Source organism: Cupressus sempervirens, chromosome 10 (genome assembly GCF_028749045.1).
Source record: "Cupressus sempervirens isolate cs-2001-9-10 chromosome 10, ASM2874904v1, whole genome shotgun sequence".
In the NCBI taxonomy this organism is placed as follows: Eukaryota; Viridiplantae; Streptophyta; class Pinopsida; order Cupressales; family Cupressaceae; genus Cupressus; species Cupressus sempervirens.
The window spans coordinates 49,842,276-49,864,452 of record NC_143127.1 but is presented as its reverse complement, the minus strand read 5'-3'; the positions used below and the strand labels follow the sequence as shown (position 1 = coordinate 49,864,452).

Genomic DNA, 22,177 nt, shown 5'->3' with positions numbered 1-22,177 from the left:
TGGAAGCATGAATGCTAATGATATTCCTATGGGGGAGTACCATTGTGATGATATGTTACATTCATGACTGAGTTTTCCATTGATGTCAATATAACAATTTTCTGTGGTATCTGATAGAAGAAGAACAAAAAGATCAAGCTGGTACAGACAACTATTTGAGCATTATAACCACCTTAGATGACGGGAGATACTTCTGAGTATCTAGTATATGTAGTTGACTTTGAAACAAGAAAGGATAAGTCTAGAAGAATTTATGTAAGTTTTGGTGATGTCTATTCTGAGATAGAGATTACAAAGGCATGTTCTGGTAAACTTGTTATATCTCTTAGTAGAGTTGATATCTTGAGGATCAAGGTTGAGGATATGGAGAAGACATGTTGATGATGACATGACTAAGCTTTCTCATCATAATATTGTGTGTATGAAAAGTTATTCAAGTTTCAAGGTGGACGATTTATTTTATCACTAAGTGTAACATGTTCTTAATGAGGTCCTATAATAATTAATTAAGAATGTCTAACACCTGACTCAAGGAATTTTTTTATGGACTTGATATAAAGGAAAGAAATTTTTCTTTATCATGATGTGTGATGATGTGGATTATGAATGATTGAGAAGAAATAGAGAGTGTAGAATGCGAAGTTGAGCAGAGCAGTGTAGAAGTGAAGGGAACTTCATTGCTGAGGTTTTGCTAAGTGATTCGAGATTTAGTATTTGGATTCAAGGTTCATGACCTAGTCTACAAGGTCTAATAGTTATTGGTCTAGTAACCAAGATAGAGGAAAGAAATAGTAAATTACTTGTTTGAGCAATGAGCTCTTCTTGTAGTTGAAATTGCATGTTTGGGCAGTGGGCTCATCTTGCATACATTGTACTACAAGTCCTAATAGGGTTGGAATCTTCTAACAAGGATTCAAGGTCTCCTAACAGAGACTCGATGCACTAATTTTTGTAATAGACTCCTAAAAAGGTCCATCCTCTAACAAGGAATATTTATATTAGTACATCATCTTGTGGGCATCATTGCCACCAGGGTTTTCCCTCTAGTCAAGGGTTTCCCTAGTCAACATATCTAGTGTATTTTTCTTTGAGCATTTTATTATGGTTGATATTTACTTTGGTTGAATGGCTAAGTTTGTTTAAAGAAGATGAATGTTTTAATTGTTGGATAACTGATTCACCCCCCCCCCCCCCCCCCCCCCTAGTTATCTTGGTGGACTATTGTTTCTAACAATAATTACTTGACCAATTAGGGCTGACATCCTAGATGTTTACTCTAAGTTGCAAAAGTATATTATGGTCTTAACTAACCTAGCAAAAATTTGTGAAAAGGCATGGTATTTATGCAAAGGACATCTTGCAAATTTAAATGTGGAAGAGAAGAAGTGTGCATTTTGTATTGTGATAAGTGATATGTGAACTTTTGTAAAAGTGATATATGTAAAGCTTTGAGAACCTAGTTTTTTGATCTAAGATTGAGCTTTGATCAGAGATTAGTCAAGAAAGAAGTTACAATACCTATATATCTAGAAGACCAATTTCTTTTTTGGGTAGTGAGCTCTTCTTGTAGTTGGAAGTGCATGTTTGGGTAGTGAGCTCTTCTTGCATCTACTATACTACAATTCTTAACAGGTTTGGAATCTCCTAATAGGGATTCAAAGTCTCCTAACATGGACTCTCTATACTAAATTTTCTCATTGACTCCTAACAAGGTCCATCCTCTAACAAGGAACATATATATCAATATATTATCTAGTGGGTATCATCCTCACCATGGTTTTCCCTTGGCCAGGGTTTCCCTAGTTAAAAAAAATGGTGTTATGAGTTATCTTTGTGCATGATTACTGTTACTATTTAGCATTACTTGTTTACTTTATTATGTACTGTTCAAAGTAATAAATAATATTTAGTTGGTGACTAAAGCTTGCAGATTATTGATTCACCCTTCCCCTCTTATTAATTCCTATTTCTAACACCATCTGCATTCTTAGGTTTAACTTGAGATATCAAACATAGTTCTTCATTGATTCTACTTCTTGTCATCACACCTTTATCTCTACTTTTGATGAGCTTCTCAGGTGGATGATTCTTTGTCATATTCTTACCCAAAGTGGGAGTTGTTATCTCAACTCTTGGCTCTGTTGAAGGTTCTACGCTTTGTTCTTGTCTTATCTCTCCTTCATTGTACAACTTATTGTTAGTGATAACTTCCACATTTCATGGTTAGCCTTTAGATAAACAATAGTTACCAAAGCTATCTCTTCTACTACTTCCTTTCCCTTAACCAATTCAAGCTCACTATCACAAGCATTCAAGAATCTTTCCATACTTGCTTTAAATTCTTCATCTTCATCAGAAATTGAACTCTTTCTAGTTTTCCTCACTCTCTTAGGGCATGTAGATGAAAAATAACCCAACATATTACATGTCCAATAAGAAAAAATTTGCATAGCTTCTTTCTCTATTTTCATAAGCAAATCAATACCTTCTTTGATCTCCATGTCTTCTTTGGATTTAAATCTATCTTTACTTGCGCCTCTATCCTGAAGCTCAATGTTTAATTCTATACACAATTCTAATCTCTCAGTAAGAATCTCCATCTTCTAGGTGTTGAAATTTCCTCCATCAGACGCAGGACTATCTTTTCTGAAATAACTTGTCACTGATCTCCCAAAGATGTTTAGTTTTATCTTTAAGGACCTCATGCTCTAATACAAATTATTAGAAACAATAGTCCACCAAGATAATTGAGAAGCGGGGGGGGGGGGGGGTGTGAATCAGTTATCCAATAATTAAAACATTTATCAACTTTAAACAATCTTATCCATTCAACCAAAGTAAACAATAACAATAATAAGATGCACATAGATAATTACACTAGATATGTTAACTAGGGAAACCCTTGATCAGAGGGAAAACCTCAATGGGGATGATGCCCACAAGATGATGTACTAATATAAATATTCCTTGTTAGAGGATGGAACCTATTAGGAGTCTATTGCAATATTTAGTATATATGAGTCCCTGTTATTAGACTTTAAATCCTTGTTAGTGTTGGAAATATAAGAGGAGTAATTGAGAGGGGAGGGGTGAATTAGTTACTGCTAAAATAAATCTCAGATCCCTTAGATGTCAATACAAAATGCAAATTGAAAACTGGATTTTGTTGAAGCTCAGTAAACACATACAAAATGCTATAACTCAGTAAATGCTTGACATTTAAACTTTAGATGTTATTTGTGAATACCATTACTTTAAATTAGTTTCAAACACATAAAATAAAATAGCTTGTACACATTTGACACCAGGATTTAACGTGGAAACCCAATTTGGAAAAAACCACCAATTGCAACTAGTTACTATTTTCACCCTTTTGAAGTGAGCCCTATTAGGAGCCAACCCTGTTAAAGGTTGCAAAACACACCATTAGGTGTGACCTTGTTAAAGGATTTAATCACCTTGTCAGGAGTGACCTTGTTAGAGTTATTTAGACAATTCAATAGAACTGCCACCTTGTTAGAGGATTTGCAAATAGCCATTAAGCCAACTTTGTTAGGAGATTTAGATCACTGCTAAAATGTGTTAGGATTAAACCATAGATAGAAGTAACAATTACGTGCAAATATAACCAATAACAACAAAATTAATAGATCACACAGAAAAGAACACAAGGCACCAAGATTTAACGTGGTTCACCCAAACCCTAGGCTATGTCCACCAAACAACAAGTCTAATATTTTTATGATCCAGTGATTACAACTTGATTACAATCCGTAATCCCTTATAGCTTAATACCACCGCAAGAACCAATTTTGAATCACACTTATGAAACAATCCCTAACCCTAAGACCTTTTATACAAGTATTTTAACCGCTTTTAGGGTTATAATTAATAATTACATGTTGGCCCAAAATTCTAATAAAATAGAGCCCAATTTTTTTTTCCAGGGCAATGCCCCGAACCCCAGAGAATTTATGAAGTATGTACATTACTTTCTTGATCAGTCACCACAATCTAACAATCTCCCACTTGGGGACTGATTAGGCTCCACACTAAACAATAATCTCCCACTTGGAGACTGATCCTATAGCTATGCTGCTACTCTATGAGGCTCCCACTAAATCAAACCACCCTGGACTCTACTATTTTTGTATTCATGTTCAGTTTAGAAGACCAACATAAGTTAAAGAGTAGTGCAGCTTCTCCCTTGTTACTATCTTTGTTAACATATCTACTAGATTATCATTTTTATGTATCTTCTCTAGCTTTAACTTTCCATCCTCTAAAATTGACTGAATGAAACGGTACCTCAACTGTATGTGTTTGGTCTTTGAATGCAGAGCTAAATTCTTTGCAAGATGATTGGAACTCTGGCTATCTGTGAACAAATAATTATCCTTCTGAGGATGTCCTAATTCTTGCAAGAAGAACTGAATCTATATCATCTCCTTAGCTACCTCTGTAGAAGTTACATACTTTGCCTCTATAGTGGATAAAGAATTAACCTTTTGTAACCTAGAAACCCAACTCACAGCTGCCCCACCAACAGTAAAGACATAACCTGTATTATTCCACTTGGTATCAATATGCCCTATAAAATCCGAGTCAACATAGCCCTACAAATTAGTAGTAGAGCCCCCAAAGTGTAAACACTTATTAGATGTTCCTCTCAAATATCTGAGAATCCATTTGACTGCATTCCAATGCTCAATTCCTGGATGACTCATATACCGGCTAATGACTCCCACTCCATGTGCAATATCTAGCCTAGTAAATACCATAGCACACATCAAGCTTCCTACAGCTGAAGCATAGGGTACCTTGGACATCTTATCCTCCTCTTCTTGTGTCTTATGACACATCTCCTTAGTCAACTTCAAATGACTAGGTAAAGCTGTGCTGATAGCTTTAGCATTCTCCATAGAGAAACGTTGCAACACCTTCTCCACATAATCAACCTGAGATAGTGTTAATGTTCTATTCTTCCTATCTCTAAAAATCTTCATGCCAAGGATTTTTTTTGCTATCCCCAAATCCTTCATAGCAAATGCATGTTCCAATTGGCTTTTCAGCCCCTTAATGTGATCCATGTTAGACCCAGCTACAAGCATATCATCAACATATAAACATAAAATAATGTAGCTATCATCATCCAACCTCTTAAAGTAGACACAATGATCTGAATGACACATAATGTAACCATGCTCATGCATAAAACTATCAAATTTTAGATACCATTGCCGAGGTGCTTGCTTCAAGCCATATAAACTTTTCTTCAATTTGCACACTAAGTTCTCCTTACCTTTGACTGCAAATCCATGTGGCTGAGCCATATATATCTCTTCATCCAATTCATCATGAAGGAAGGCTATTTTAACATCCAGTTGCTCTAAATGCAAATCTTCAATAGCCACTAGACTTAAAAAAGTACAAATAGAAGTAATTTTAACAATTGGAGAAAATATCTCATCAAAATCAATTCCCTTTTTCTGTGCAAATCCTTTTACAACTAACTTGGATTTAAATCTTTTATTACCTCCTTCCTCTTCTTTCAACTTGTAAACCCACTTATTCTGTAAAGCCTTTTTACTTGTAGGCAATTTGCACAAATCCCATGTCTTATTCTTCAGCAAAGATTCCATTTCATCTTTCATTGTAGACTCCCACTGAATCTTAGTATCCACCTACACAGCTTCATCATAACTTTCAGGTTCACCAGCACCAGTAAGTAAAATAGAATATAAAGAGAGATAAAATCTTGGTGGAGGTCTAATTTGCCTTGTTGATTTTCTAACATTCATCGGTGTGTGTTGTATTTGTTGTTGCGGTTGTTGCACATCATGAGGAATGGCTAGAACATTAGCTTTTGGAGTATCATCCAACACTACATAATCATCTTTTTTCTTCTCATGTTGCTGCAACAGATCTTTGTACAACACTTTCTCATTGAATATGACATCCCTGCTTCTTACAGTTTTATGATTTTCAAAATCCCAAAGCCTATAACTAAACTCATTAATGCCATATCCAAAAAATACACATTTCTTTGACTTAGCTTCCAACTTGGTTCTATTTTCAGAGTCTATATGAGCAAATGATTCACAACCAAAAGTTTTGAGAAAAGAATAACTCACCTTCTGACCAGTCCATGCTTCCTCTAGAATAACACAACCCAAAGGAGTAGAGGGACCTCTATTAATCAAATATATAGTAGTATTGACAACCTCTTCCCACATCTGTAAGGGTAACCCAACATGTAACCTCATGCTCCTTACACGCTCCATTATAGTCCTGTTCATGCGTTCAACCACTCCATTTTCTTGTGAAGTCCTTGGAATAGTTTTCTATCTATAAATACCATTAGTGGAGCAATAATCTTCAAATTCATGACTACAATACTCACCACCATTATTAGATCTAAGACATTTTAATTTCTTACTAGTCTCATTTTCAACCAAGCATTTCCATTTCTTAAAAGTTTGAAATACATTAGATTTCTATCTAAGGAAATGAACCCATAATTTTCTAGTTGCATCATCAATAAATGTAACATAGTAATGAGAGCCACCAAAAGAAGATACTTGAGCTGGTCCCCATAAATCAGTATGCACAAGCTCTAATTTCTCCCTTTTATTTTCCTTCCCAGTCTTTGCAAAACTTACTCTCTTTTGTTTTCCATACACAAAAATTTCACAGAAATCCATATTAACACATTTTAGATCTGGTAAAACTTTTTTTGAATGAAGTACTTGTTGGCGCTCAAAATTGTAGCCCGAATTTTGAGCACTATTAAGAAAGTTTGGTCCTATAAACACTTTTAAATTCATATGTACCTGGCTGTACCTTTGAAGCATAAGAGGTGTTTAATATTTCTAACACCTTCCTTTTAGTGTGTCTACTTGTTCCATGATGTTAAATTTTCATTCCAAGCCATATTGTGAAGTCCCATTTTGAGCAAGTTCCAAATCTGCATTTTCACCTAAGTGTTAGACAGTGATATGAGGTTGTGTTTGCTATTGAATATCTCGCACCCATAATTGTGTCATGACTCACCGCCTTGGGAGTATCTAAATATCCATACTTGATAACCTATGTTTTAGATTTTGAGTCATTTTGAGTTTTTTTGACTAGGTTTTGAATCCCTCAAAGTTGGTTAGTTACTATTTCACGCTTTTGTGTAATTGTGCAAATTTTGGGAAGCCCTGTTTGACGAGTTATAACTTTTGACCAGTTGACCAAAATGATGAATTTTCTTTTGTGTTGTATTGTAGACATCAGATAATTATTATGTTTCAAGTTTTAGCTTATGAAAAATCTGTTTGATTAGTTTTCAAATGCGATTCCAAATGCAATTTCTATCTTTTTACTAGTGTTAGCATTTGCAGAATTGTCAGGACCCCTGTTCGAGATATTATAACTTGTGATATGTGATTGTCTAGATTGAATGGATTATACCACTATGTTTTACTCCAAAAATACTCCAATTGTGTCAGTTTTTAAGTCTTGATGAATCCATATGCACACTTTTCCAAGTCAATTCCATTTGCAAAAAATGTTTTCTGTCAGTGCTTTTAATCTACAAATTCTGAGTAGCTCACCTTTACCACTTGCCATTTGTGCCCCATTATTTTTCATGAGCCCAAATTGCAGATCCATAATGTCCTCATGACAGAGAACCAATGCCCCAGTTTTCATTTCCCCATGTGCTCATTTGCCTAGTTTTCAAAGCCAAATCCGAACGCAATTTATTGTTTTATGACATGTTTATCTGCTGGTGTTTTTAAGTGGTCAACTTTGACAACGAATATCTTTTGAATCTGAATTCATCATGAGACAAGATTTGACATGGTACAAGTATGCGGAGTAGAGATTTAGTATGCCAAATTTTAGAGCTCGATCAAATGTTTGGATCAAATTTCAAGGCCAATCAAAGGACCTCCTAGCACCAAATTCATAGTTTGCAAAAAGTGGGTAAATGAGTTTTTAATGATCAAATTAATGCTTGAAATCACTTTTAGACAATTTGAGGTGATCACTGGATCATTATGCAAAGTCGGTTGCTTGAATTTTTTTTTTTTAGTTGGACCTGTTTTAGGGCCCGACTGGTTCCACCAGATTGACAGAAACACTGAGGTTTTATGATTGTTTTAAAAGGGAGATTCAAGCCCATCAGTTTGGCTATGGTTTTAATGGTAATGCCACCCAAGAGGAAGTATTTAAGAATACAAGATATTTGGTACAATCTTCTATTGAGGGATATAATGTTTACGTATTTGCATATGGGCAAACTGGTTCTGGTAAAACCTTCATTGCTTATAGTTCAGATAGAGATCCAAATCTTACCCCAAGGGAAACTGGGGAGCTCTTTAAAGTTTTGAGCTGTGATAGTAACAAGTTCTCCTCATTAAAGGCGTACATGGTGGAGTTGTATTAGGATACACTAATAGATCTACTTCTAAAAAATGTTAAGCGAAGGAAACTTGAAATTGAGGAAAGCAATTGAAGAGAAAGTGAAGATCATCCAAGTTTTAGCTGTTGCCAGTTTTAAAGCTATGCTACATGAAAAGGGTGATATTAATGAAAATAGCCATTGGTCAAGGATCAAAGATGGCTTGCGTGGTGATTCAAGATATAGAGCAGTAGAACAAGAAGCTGAGTGGGCTGCCAAAGCAAAGCGAGAAGAAGAGGCTATCCTAAGCTACACTGAACGTAGATCTATATTTGATCACTATGTTCGCACTCGTGCAAATGAAGAGAGAAAAGAAAAATGAATAGCTCAAAAGGCTATCATTGAGGCTTTTAAGTAACTTTTAGAAGAAGCTTCAGATGATATAACTTACGAAATAGATTATGCAACTTTTGCTAAAAAATGGGGTTATGACCCACGATTTGAAGCACTAGATCGTAAAGAGAGCTCCACCCATAGTAGACAGGGCAGCCGGCTAAAAACCAAGTGCAGGAAGCAAAGTAGCCATTCAAAGGTGCCATGAAGAGGAAGGAGCGCAAGTTTGTAAGGAGGTGTAGATCTGTAGCGTACAGGAGAGTTGACAATAGTTCACACCAAGGTAGAGAAAAAAATCCAAGAAAAAAGCCCAACACGTAAGCATATAAAGGAACAAGCAGCATGCAAAGAAGCAATCCAAAATGCCATTAAAAAAAGTTGGCATCATAACAAATGGACCCCCATGCAAAAGGGAAAGCCGCAGGTGCAATAAGAGGCATCACAAAATGGAGCTCCATGAAGACTCCCCATGCAGATCAAAGGAGCTCCCACACAATGTAAATAGAGCCTCTCACATAGGTCAAAGGTAGCGCTAAAAGCATGGGAAGTTTCTATGAAAGATTAAGATGCAGAAAAGAAAAGGACATCAACAAGAAGAAAAGAAGACCATCACACTACAGGCAGAGATTCAAGTGAAACTACAAAAGAAATTAGGAGCCACGTGGTATAGAAGGAGGGACAATCCATTTTTTTTGTGCCACATTTGCCAAGAGTAATGTATTTCAGCTTTTAAATACAAGTGCACTCCAACCTAATGTGTCTAGAAGACACCAGGCTTTTGAAAAGCTATGGCCACGTGGAGGGGCCCGTGGGTCTAAAGCTAAATCATTTTGACTTGCAAAAATTTTGAGCCATGTGTATAAACGTAAGGTGGTTTCAAAGTAATTATGATGTCACGCCCAAGCGTATGAGTGGAAGGCAAAATTTGAGGGTCTCCGAGCTTACGCTCATGCGTAAGAGTGGAGGTTAATATATGAAGGCTTCCTGATGCTACGGGAAAGAAAGCATCCTGTATGGATGTAAGAAATTTTTTTGAGAGCTTTGGTGATACATGTAAGCATAAAAACATAAAGGGGTCCCTCAAATGTAAAAGCATAAAGAAAATTTTCAAAGGCTCCAAGGATACGCTCAGGCATGAGAGCTTAAAGCCATTTGGAGCCTGTATGAATGTAAAGGGTAAGCTAGAAGGGTGTCAGGGCTACGGGATGAATGAAATATTAATAAAATATTAATATATTCAGCGTGTGAGCATAATGAAAAAATAAGAGCAAAATTTTGAAGAAATGGATTTAAAGAATTAATTAATCAAAAATTAATTAATTAAAAGCATTGTAAAGATGGTTGTCGAATCAGATTTTGACACATAGCATTGTGGGCAGAAAAATGGATTATAAAATTGAGATTCAAAGTGATTCAACGCATGAGTTTTCAAATTGAAAAATTTGAATGAATTTCATAGTTTTATATTGTCCAAACTATATACTTTTAAATTTTTTTCATTTTTAATGCTTGAAGCCACAGTCTAGGACCAGATTTTCAAATGGCCATAACAGGGGCATTTTTTGTCCAAAATATGCCTTGTCATATACCATCAAAACCAGGAGAACTTGAATTTTTCATATTTGAAGTTAGATTGTGCATAGGTTTTTACTAGTTCGCGTGGTAAGTAGTTTTGTTATTTTTGGGGTATTCTCAGTAAAAGGGGCAAAATTCATCATGGGATGTTAGAATCAGTTGGGGAACATATATTGATGTTTGTTGATGCTTAAAATGAATTCTAGAAATGTTTTTACTCTTCTTGAGTTCATTTTTAACCAAATTTTACTGTTCCAGATCAAGCATCAAATCAGTTACTTATTCAATCAGATATTTTAGATGTTTTGTGCTTTTGGAGGCATAACTGATTGAAGATTTGATTCACCAGTTGAGGGGAGAGATTAGAGAGTTGTTTTTAACCTATTGAGAAGGTTTTCTAGATGGATAGATGTCATGTTCAGATTAGATTTGGGAATGAATTCTTCTCCTATATCTTTCTTTTTCTCATCTATTGTATAGGTTCCATTTTTTCACTGTGAGAACATTGTTGGTAGAAAATTTTTAGTCATTCTGTGAGACCACTTCTTTGGATCTAGAACTGTGATTCCACCTTCATTCTTCAGCATATTCTCTCTTGTATGAACAACACTAGGAAGGAATATACAGATAGTTCAGATCTGTTAGGTTGTTTTATGTTTTTCATTTCATGCATATGATTGTATAAGTTTTAAGGAAATTAATACAAAGAGTAGCAGATGATTGATTTTCAATTGAATCTTGTCTCCATTCTCAGTGAGTTGTAATTTTTTATGACCTTTGAACAAAGAGCCTAGGTCATAGTTGCAGTCCCTTAAGGTTGTATGTTGTTTCATTTTTGCTGATAATTCAAAGAATTGTGTAAATGCTTCATAGAAATCAACAGGGTTACAGATTTATTGAGGAGGATATCAAGTAAGAATGAGATTTAAACTGAACATGGATGTTTATTTACAAGTTGAATAGATAGATTAGATTTCTGAAGATACACATATGTCTTAGATATTCATATGTATGTTTTTGATTCATAGATTTGCCCAATGGTTAAGGCAATGATCAGTTTATAGGATCATTAGGTCTTACTGTTGCATATTTGAGGATTTGTTGAAAATCAACATTATTAATCAAACATTCTTTCCCTTTTATGTTGAAGGACCTAAATGTAATACCCTCACTCAGCTCCTGAGATTCATAGATCTGCATTTAGCTACTGTAGATTGATGTTATTTCATGAGTTATTAGGAGATATAAGGGTTTTCATTTGCTTAATAGATTCAGGGATATCTTTTTGCATTGGTACGATATCATTTGAATCTCAGGTCCACCCACCTAGGTTTACCAGAGCCTAAAGTAGAAGAAGGGTCATGCCTTATAGTTGGCCTTTTGTCAGAAATGGCATGTTGAAAATGGGAGTTAGCTGCCCCTAGATATGTTAGTTTCTTAGTGGGATAATTGAAAACCCTCAAGCAATTTCAAACACCAACAGTACTTTCATACCTTTCTCACTCATGTGCCCAAGTCTGGTGTGCCACAACGCTGTATCAGAATCTACAACAACTATTTGTTCTCCTTGCTCAACTGCAACAATTGTTCCTACACATTCATTTTTCTCTAAAACAATTAAAGTAGAAGGAACAATATGACCTATACAAAGATATAAGGTGCCTAATTTCACACCTTTTTCTACTACAAGGGAACCTTTTGAAACCTTCCAATGTTTATCATTAAAAGTAACTACAAAACCCTCATTACTAAGTTTCCCTACTAAAATTAAATTCCTACTCAGCCTTGGAACATGTTTTACCTCATGTAGTAGCCAATGATTCCCATTCTGCAAATTAATCTTAATTTTTCCTTTTCCAACAATTTGATAGGGTTCATTATCCCCTAAATAAACAAGCCCAAAATCCCTTTGGACATAATCAATGAAATACCCTCTATGAGGTGTAGCATGAAATGAAGCACCAGAATCTACAACCCAGGAATCATCAACACTTTCTAAAGATAGAAGCAAAGCATCCTCTTTGGATTTGTTACTTACCACATTTGCCTCCTTGTCTCCATCTAATTTATCTCCTTCATTTTTCTTTCAATTTCAGTAGTCTTTCTTTTTGTGCCCTAGTTTTCCACAGTACCAACAGTCGTTCGGTCCTCTTGATTGAGAGCTCCTCCCCTTTGACTTTCCTCTTGATTTTCCACAATTTCTAGAAGTACTTCCTCTCTTAGTCGTTTTGCCCCTGTTTTGTACATTCAAAGCACTTCCTGATGTAGATCAACCTGAGGTTTTCCTACGAGTTTCCTCACTCAAAATAACACCAATCACATCATCATATTTTAGGGTACTAGATCCAAGAATAGAATTACTCACAGCCATTACCAAGCCATTCCAACTTTCAAGCAAAGAACACAAAATCAAGAGAGCCCTAATTTCTTCTTCAAAATTGATACCCATAGAAGATAACTGACTAGTAATAGTATTAACTCATTTAAATGATTTATAATAGATCCACCTTCTGCCATTTTCATATTAAATAAACACTTCATGAGAAATACCTTGTTTGAAGCAGAGGGCTTTTCATATAGTATTGCTAGGGTTTTCGTCAATTCTTCTGTCATCTTTGCTTTTGTAATATTAAATGCCACCGATGGTGCTAGGTATAATCAAATGCTTCCAAGTGCCTTTCTATCCAAAAGATCCCATTCATCATTTGACATAGATCCTTGATTCTTGGCTTTGCCTTCCAACGGCTTCCATAAATCTTTCTGATACAGATAGTCTTCCATTTGCATCTTCCATAACTAGAAGTTCTGCCCATTAAACCTATCAACCCTCAGCTTACCATCATTCACCATTGCTCCCACTCAATCATGAAACTTTGCTACAGAAGATAACTAAAAAATAACTAGTCTTTGATACCACGTGTTAGGATTAAACCACAGATAGAAGTAACAATTACATGCAAATATAACCAATAACAAGAAAAATAATAGATCACATAGAAAAGAACACAAGGCACCAAGATTTAATGTGGTTCACCCAAACCCTGGGCTATGTCCACCAAACAACAAGTCCAATATTTTTATGATCCAATGATTACAACCTGATTACAATCTGTAATCCCTTACAACTCAATACCGTCGCAAGAACTAATTTTGCATCACACCTATGAAACAATCCCTAAACCTAAGCCCTTTTATACAAGTATTTTAACCACTTTTAGGGTTATAATTAATAATTACATGTCGGCCCAAAATCCCAATAAAATAGGGCCAAAACCCCAAAGAATTTATGAAGTATGTACAGTACTTTCCTGCTCAGTCACCACAATCAAACACAATGGTTAGAGAGTAACAATGAGATGAACTAATTTTAATGCAACTAATTTTCTGATTATAGATCTCTATTCTGGCTTGTACTTGATCCTTCCTAATTGAATATAGCTTTTCTGCTTCACAAGGTTATTCTGCTTATCCTTCAAATTTGCTTCCTCTTCTCATCATTAAATCTTAAATAACATCTTCATGCATTACATCCACCACATTGAAATCACAACTTGACCTTATAATTATATCTTCTACTTTTTCAAGTTGGCTCAAATACAACTTAGAATGATTAATATTCATCACCTCAGTCGGCTGGAATCAATAGATAAATAAATTAAGCTTACTATGCCAAAATAAGAAAATCCTTCGTTAGCTGACCCAGCTCGGTAGAAATTAACTCAAAAATGTTTTCCTTTGTTAACCAATAGAAGCTTGGTTAACATTGCAAACTTTGCAAAAATCCTTTTGCAACCAAGTGAGCTTGGTTAGCACTAGTTCCATCCAACTTTCCTTCATTAACCGAGTGAGCTCAGTTAACACTCACTTTTTGTATACTTTCCTTCGATGCCTGAGTGAACTCAGTAGAAACTACCTTTTGGAGTAGGGAATCTTAGGAATGCTTGGTACCAATCACTGTCATACTTTTTAGACAAGGTCATGAACCTTGGATCCAAGTATCCAACTTCAGATTACACAATAAAACATCAACAATGAAGTTTCCTTCACCTTCACTCTTCTCTTCTTATCTTCTCATTTCGCTCTTTGTGTTGCTTACAATCATTTTCATTCCTCCATACATTCATCATACATTATAAAGGAAAATTTCCTTCCTTTATATTAAATCCATAAAAAAAAACCTAAATTAGTTGTTAGACCTTCTCAATTAATTATTATAGAACCGCATTAAGAACATGTTACACTTAGTGATAACATTAATCTTTTGCCTTGTAACTTGAATAAATTTTTGTACACATAACATTATGATGAGAGAGCTTAGCCATGTCATCACCAATATGGATTATTCACATCTTTAACTTTGGCTTCTCAAAATAATAAATCTACTAAGAGATATAACAAGTTTACCAGAACATGCCTCTGTAAACTCTATCTCAGAATAGTCTTCACCAAAACTTGGATAAATTCTCCCAAAATTAATATCTTATTCTTTTGAGGTTAGTTTTGTATACTAAACACATAGTATAATCTCCCTTTAACCACATTACTGAAAGTACTCAATGATTTGTTAGTATCAACTTGATCTTTACCACTGTTCTTTTGTCAGAAACCATAAAAAACTACAATGTTGACATTAATGACAAATACAATCATGAATGTAACATATCATCTTGATAATGATATAATCACGTTTCTATAGTACTCACCCATAGGAATATCATCATCATTCATGCTTCCAATACATATCTTGTGTCAAAGTGTTATGAATGTTTTATTGCCTTCATTCTTTCATGCATGCAATTAGATCAAAACAATATATGAAGGATTAATTGGTGAAATAAGGTAAAGTTTTATTGGTTCTTGATTCACTCCTCTCCTCTTAGTAACATTTCCTACCTTATATTTCCAAAAATATTCATGACTTACCATATCCTTAGAGATCTCGCATCTCAAACTCTTTCGCAACATTGTTGGCCAAGCTGGATTATCACAACTAATCGTGAAGATGCTTTAAAAAAACCACTGAGAAAACCATGTCGCACCTTCACTAGCCAAAATGGGACTTTACTTCTAATCATAGAGAAGCTATAGAAGCCTTGCAAAAAATTATGTTGCATCATCACAACCTTAAAACAACTAAGGATCTATTGACCAGAGATGTAGCACTTAAGGGAGAGATGTGACTTCACAACTTAAACATTATAAACCCTCTTGAAGTGAAAAAGGACATATGTAAATGTTTGACCTAGGGGTTTAAAACATGGAAAGGGAAATAATAGGAAATAAGGCATACATGAACAAAATTTAGGAATTTTATAGCAAACCCTCTGCAAAGTTATATGTAAACCCTAATGTCATGCATTTAACCTAAATTTTTATAGTAGACTCTTCAAAATTTTAGAATGGCAAAAATACAGGCCATTAGGTTTCAATCTACTTGAACTTAATAGATAAAAGTAATTAATTTTAAATAATAATAATAATAAATCTAGGCATCTGCCCATTACCTATCAAAAAAGAAATGTTCTTGATGGATTGTCACCTATGAGGAGTATTAGTCATTTTATGGATCTAATTTTGGAAGCAAGTTTTCCTAACAAAGAAGGACATTAGATAAAACCTATAGAGAACAATGAATTAGATAGAAAAGTACAAGAATTGTTTAGTGAGAGATTGATCATAGAAATTTTGAGTTCTTATGTGGTACATGATGCATTAGGACCAAAAAACAATATAGAATGAAAGATGTGTACCAATTATATAGCTATAAATAGGATAATTGTGAAGCATAGATTTCTTGCTCCTAGGATGGGTGATATAATAGATTTCTTGAGTGCAATAAAGTATTTTAGGAGGATTGATTCAAATATTGGTTATTATTAGATTAGGATCAAATAAGGGGATCAATGGCAGATAAAGTTCAGACTCATGAAGGATTGTAATACCTTTTGGATTAGCTAATGCACTAAGTACTTTCATAAGATTGATGAATGAGGTGTTGAATAAATTCTTGGGTAATTTTGTGATTTCTTACCTTGATGACATTCTAATTTTCAGTAGAAGTAAAGATCATTTGATACATATGAGATAACTATTGCAAAGATTGAGGGAAGAGAAGTTGATAAATATTAATAAGTTGTCTTTTTTGAATTTTTATGATCTCAAAAGATGGATCTTGAGAAGGTATTTAATAATTGAGTTTTTTACACCTATAAATTCTCAAGACGTAAGATCATTTCATGTATTAACAAGTTTCTACCAAAAGTTTACAAATAATCTTAGTTTGGTTTGTACCCGCATGATTGAGATGATAAGAGAGGAAAAGAAGGAATCCAAGTCGACTCATTGAGAAAATAATTTTTTTGAATTGTTAAAATAGAAGGTAAGTGAAAAATCTTTTTTATCTTTACCTAATTTCAATAAGGTATTTCTAGTTCATTATGATGCAAGTGGAAATGCAATTAGAGATGTATTGAGTCAAGAAGCTATTTCTTATTTTAGTAAAAAGTTGAATGATGTAAAGAGAAGATATTTAGTTTATGATCATAAAATTTATACTATAGATCAGGCTTTGAATAAGTGGAGACAGTACCTGTTGCCTAAGAAATTTGAGTTGTATATCAATCCTAAAGTATTTTAGTATTTGAATAATCAAGATAAGTTGAATCATAGACATATGAGATGGGTTGAGTTCTTGCAGAGTTATATGTTTGTGTTGAATCATAAAAGTGGTAAGTCAACCATGGTTGACGAATCTTTGAGTAGAAGGAGTTTTCTAATAAAAATAAGAGTTATAGTATTAAAATTTGATGTGTTGAGAAGCTTGTATGAGGATGAATGTAATTTTACAAAACCTTGGAGAGATTGCAAAGAACCTATTACAAAACACCATAGTAAATGGTTGAATTATGTCATTCAAAAAGGTATTTTATTCAAAGGATCCCAATTGTGTATACTTAGGCATTCAATGAGGGTTACCCAATTAAGGAAAAAATTGTGGATGATTATTAGGACACTTTGATATTGAAAATATAGTGGCTTTAGAGAGTGAGAATTAATTTTGGGCTCAAATTTATAAGAATGTATGAATTTTGTTTAGAGTTAAAAAAAAATTGAGTCACTAAAAAGAGTAGTTAGAATATTAGATTGTATACATCTTTAAAAGTGCCAACTAGATTTTAGGGAGACAATAGCATGGATTTCATACTTGGATTACCGAGGAAAAAAAAATGTAATTTATCTATAATTGTGGTTGTAGATAAATTTTCAATAATTTTATAATTCATTCCTTGTAAGAAGATTGCAAATGCAATAGATCTAGTGGATTTTTTTTCAAGGAAGTTATCAAATTACATGCGTTATCTAAGAGTATAGTTTCAGATTGTGTTAGTAAGTTCATTGGTTATTTTTGGAGAAGAATATTGGTGAATATGTACACTAATTTGAAGTTTATTTATGTTGAATTTGATAAAAGCTCAACCCCACAACTCCCAAGAATCACTGCATGCAAACACCTGTTATAGAAAAAGAGGAGCAAAAAACTATAGAGGCTCGAATTGTTAGATCCATAGAAGATGAGATATTCTTGATGCGTAAAAAAGAATTGAAATTTGTATTGTATTAGATGAATTATTACAAAGAGATCAATCCTTATAAAGGAGAACAAAACCCTAAAAGATAACTAACCTAGGTTACATGATAATAATTAATAAAATAAATAATTATTATATACCCAAAGTTTAGCTTAAGTAAACTAGAGATAATAAGTGACTTAATAATTAGATCAATATGATTTAATTAATAAGAAAATAATACTTTATTACTCTAACTCTCCCCCTTAAGATAAACTTAGGGAGTAGCTAAAAACCTAGAAACTATTATTGAAAGTAAATTTGGGTCTTGGCAACAAAGCCCGATGAGTTACCTAAGCACAACTAAATATTTGTAAAAAGGATAAATAGAGAAAACCACATGAACAAAAGATGATCATGTAGAACATCACTAAAGCATGTAGAAGTTGCAAAGCTCTATCAAAAGTAACTACTGATCTGAAGAACCTCCACCAAAATAAAACTAACTAGCTAGAGAAGACTATAATTTGCACGAGTGCTCTTAGAAGATATTACTCAAATTAGGAGGCACACAAAGGAAAATAACTAAAATTGAAGATATAGATGGCATAAAATACCAAAGTCTAAAGAGCTGATCAATCAAACATGGAAGGCTATATCCAAAGTAGGAATGAAAAGAAGAGTGTCTATATGGTAAATGGTCCATCTCACCAAAATGCATAGGTACCCAACCAATGCATCCATCTAGTACATAGGAAAAAATACTAAATACATAGCTCACTCCATTGAACCAAGGAAGCATGATAATCAATAGAAGAACCCCTTAATGTAGACAAGGGTGAGGTGACATGCAACTGGAAAAGTGGGCCAAAAGAACTGCATGTCAAGGAACCATGATCAAGATGCACAAAAGAATACATATGTGTGTACTGAGGTGATTAATCTCAGACACATCATGAGGCTAATGTCATAGAAGGGATACTCACTAGACAAAGGAAGATGGAAAAGAAAGGCAAAACATCAAACCCCATGGCACTTTAATTTGTGTAGTGCATGTACAATAAGGCACAAGATATGGTGAATCCCAAGAATACAATAATCTACATAAGTGTCCTTAGATGATACTGCTCTAATAAGAAGACAAAAAAAGGCAAAAACAACTAAGACAAAAATACAGATGTAATATGACCCTTTATCTCATCGCGTTTGCAAAAATGCATACAATAGATGTCTACAAAGACTAGAAGTGACATAAGGCTGATATAATAGATGGTAAAACCCATGACAAATAATATAAAACAAAAAAATTGATTCTCAAACCTAAAACAACCAAGATATCCACTAGAATGCAAACAAGCAAAAGATTGAATAGAATGTGCTTGGAGTAGAATTTTAAAAAACAACCAACATCACTAGAAAGAGCTTTAAAAGAAATTTCCAACGATATAAGGAATTCCCAAATCAAAGATCCAATGCTCAAAATATCTCTCCTAGAGTGCAAAATAGAACCCCTAACTTTGACTGCATAAATAGGCAACCAAACAACATAAAAAATAAAAAAAACCTACACCATCATGATGTGCTTAGAAAGAGATTTCCAATGGTATATGATTTGTCAAAAAATACCTCTGTATGCCCAAGATATAGGTAAAAAACCATTAATAGGTTTTAAGGACAAAACAAATCATACACGGTGGAAAGACCATCAAAATTTGCCTAAAATTTGATGATGTTAGCACTGAAATGCATCAATATAGTGCTAAGATACATTAGACCTGCCAGTACTAGGCTAATGTCATCATCATTTTCTAAAAAGGTTTCTTTTTATTTCGTTTTTGCATGCCTTTTTAACTATTTACATGGGCCCTTTAAATTTATGAAATAAGTTTTTTTTGAACGCTTCAAAAAATGATTTCTTTTCTTTTAAAAAAAAATAAAAATTTTAATAAAAAAAAAATTGCTCCCTTGGGAAGCATTTCAAATTTGGAGACAAAATTTTTTTGCCTCAAATTGCAAATGTGTCAAAATTGGACAAATTTTATATGGAAATAGGGGTTTTTGGGTGCTACAAATCCAATAGTGAGGTGAGTTTGGGCTCAACATGCACCAAAAAAAGTGACCCCCTAATTCAATACAAAAAACCTCTAAAAAATAACAGATATAATAACTAAAACCAAACCTCTCATGAAGAGAACAAGGGCATGAAAGTCTAAAGCTTTGATACCATGTTGAAGTTGATGAAAGCTCAACCCCACAACTCCTAAGAATCACTACATGCAAACACTAATTACTAAAAAAGAGGAACAAAAAGCTATGGAGGCTCAAATTCCTAAATCCACAAAAGATGAAACATTTTGATGTGTAAAAAAGTGTTAAGTTTCCTAGATCGTTGCTGCAAATGTACATTGCCTGTAATAAGGTATATGTTTTCCATATGCAACATCCTCTTTTTATATTAAACATAGGTCATGAATAGACATGACCCTTCATGGGATATGTCTATTCAATAATCAAATAATTATTTTATATAAACTTAACTATTGTTATATATATATATATATTTCTCTCATATAATAAGTTTATATCTCACATAAAATTATATCTCATAGATAATTACGTATACAATCACATAGTTATCTGACTAAATCTACCAAACATTAATACTCCCTCTTAGCAAGGGAGGATAAACACAAGACAAATATTACACCATTGGTACTATTAGGAATTTAAGGAAAAATCAGAAGTTTTCTACCATTAATATCCCGTACGATATCAAGAGTATTGATCTCCAAAATATCAACATATGATATTCATCAATTACTCAAACTAGGGTATGATATCACATTTGATGTCAGGAGTCTTGATCTCCTAGCATATTGACATCCAATATTCACCAAGTACTCAAATAAGGTTTGATACCACATTTGATATCAAGAGTATTGGCCTCCCAGAATATTAATGATATTCATGATTTACTCAAAACATTTAGATATCACATTTGATATCAAGAGTATTAGCCTCCCATAATATCAATGATATTCACCACTTACTCAAAATATTTAGATATCACATTTGATATCAAGAGTATTGGCCTCCTAGAATATCAATGATATTCACCAAATACTCTAAGAGTAATGTCCTCCTAGGATGTTGAGATACAAGACATTCACCATTTACTCAATTTATTAGATCTCATAATACAAGTTGATTGAAAGATCGTCACCTTACAACAGCTTCTCCCAAATACAAGTGATAATCATTTAGAAGTCTTCACTTCCTCATGATACACACAAGGGAGTAGACCCATTAAAAATCACATGGTCACAATGTATGAATCACAGTCCTCTTGACTACTACAATTCAATGATCACTAGAGAAACCATCTCAACATGGTTTACTCCCTCTCAATCAATAAGACAGATATAACAAAGGTTAACTTAATAAATCCCACAATTTCTCCCTCTCCTTCCAAGATTGCCTCTAATAACATGTCAAGCTCCCTCTAAATCTCAATATCCCTCTTCCTACAATTACATTCTCAAAGGAAAATATTGAGGCACATGGCTCTTATGATAGAAGATAGAAACTAGACAATTGTAATGCTCAAGGAAAATACCTATCAATATCCTTGATTGTCTTCATCATCTTTGATGTGGTGATTTTACATATTATAACACTCAATTTTTTCCACCCTTCTTATAATATATTATATTCATCTCATAAAATATTAATCATTTTAAATAAGCATTATTTATCTCAACTATCTATTTTAAGAAATTCAATTTTTCTACACATCTCTATGAATAATACATACCTCATACCCACCTTTACCATGGTTATGTCTTCAACACCTTATAATCATATCTTAAAATAATAAGCATCATTATTATTGTTAAATGTGTAAGGGTTCAATATTTATTACTGCAGATCCCTTCATGTTACTCTGATAATTACAAAGATCGTTGTGTATATTCTCCTTCAATAGGCTTGATGAAGTTCACCATAACATCCCAAGTAAGAGCAATCGTAGCCAATAAGACTCCTGCCATTATAAACATCTACTGTAGCAAGGTAATGTGAAAAGGCATACTCATAAAGAATGTCTCAATTTAACATCATATGAACTAACAACACCATGAACAACATAGGCACTTCAAATTTAAAACAACACAAAGCTCCTTGAATGCCAACCAACCATAATACTAAAGTTGAATAATCATTATATAAATTGAATCAATGAAAATGAAGAAGG

The 22,177-nt window shown here is 33.7% G+C and overlaps 1 pseudogene; it reads left to right on the top strand.

Annotated features, from left to right (window-relative positions):
- The first annotated feature begins 8,462 nt into the window (after nt 1-8,462).
- LOC149532505 (uncharacterized) overlaps nt 8,463-22,177 on the top strand; it is a 135,713-nt pseudogene continuing 121,998 nt past the window's right edge.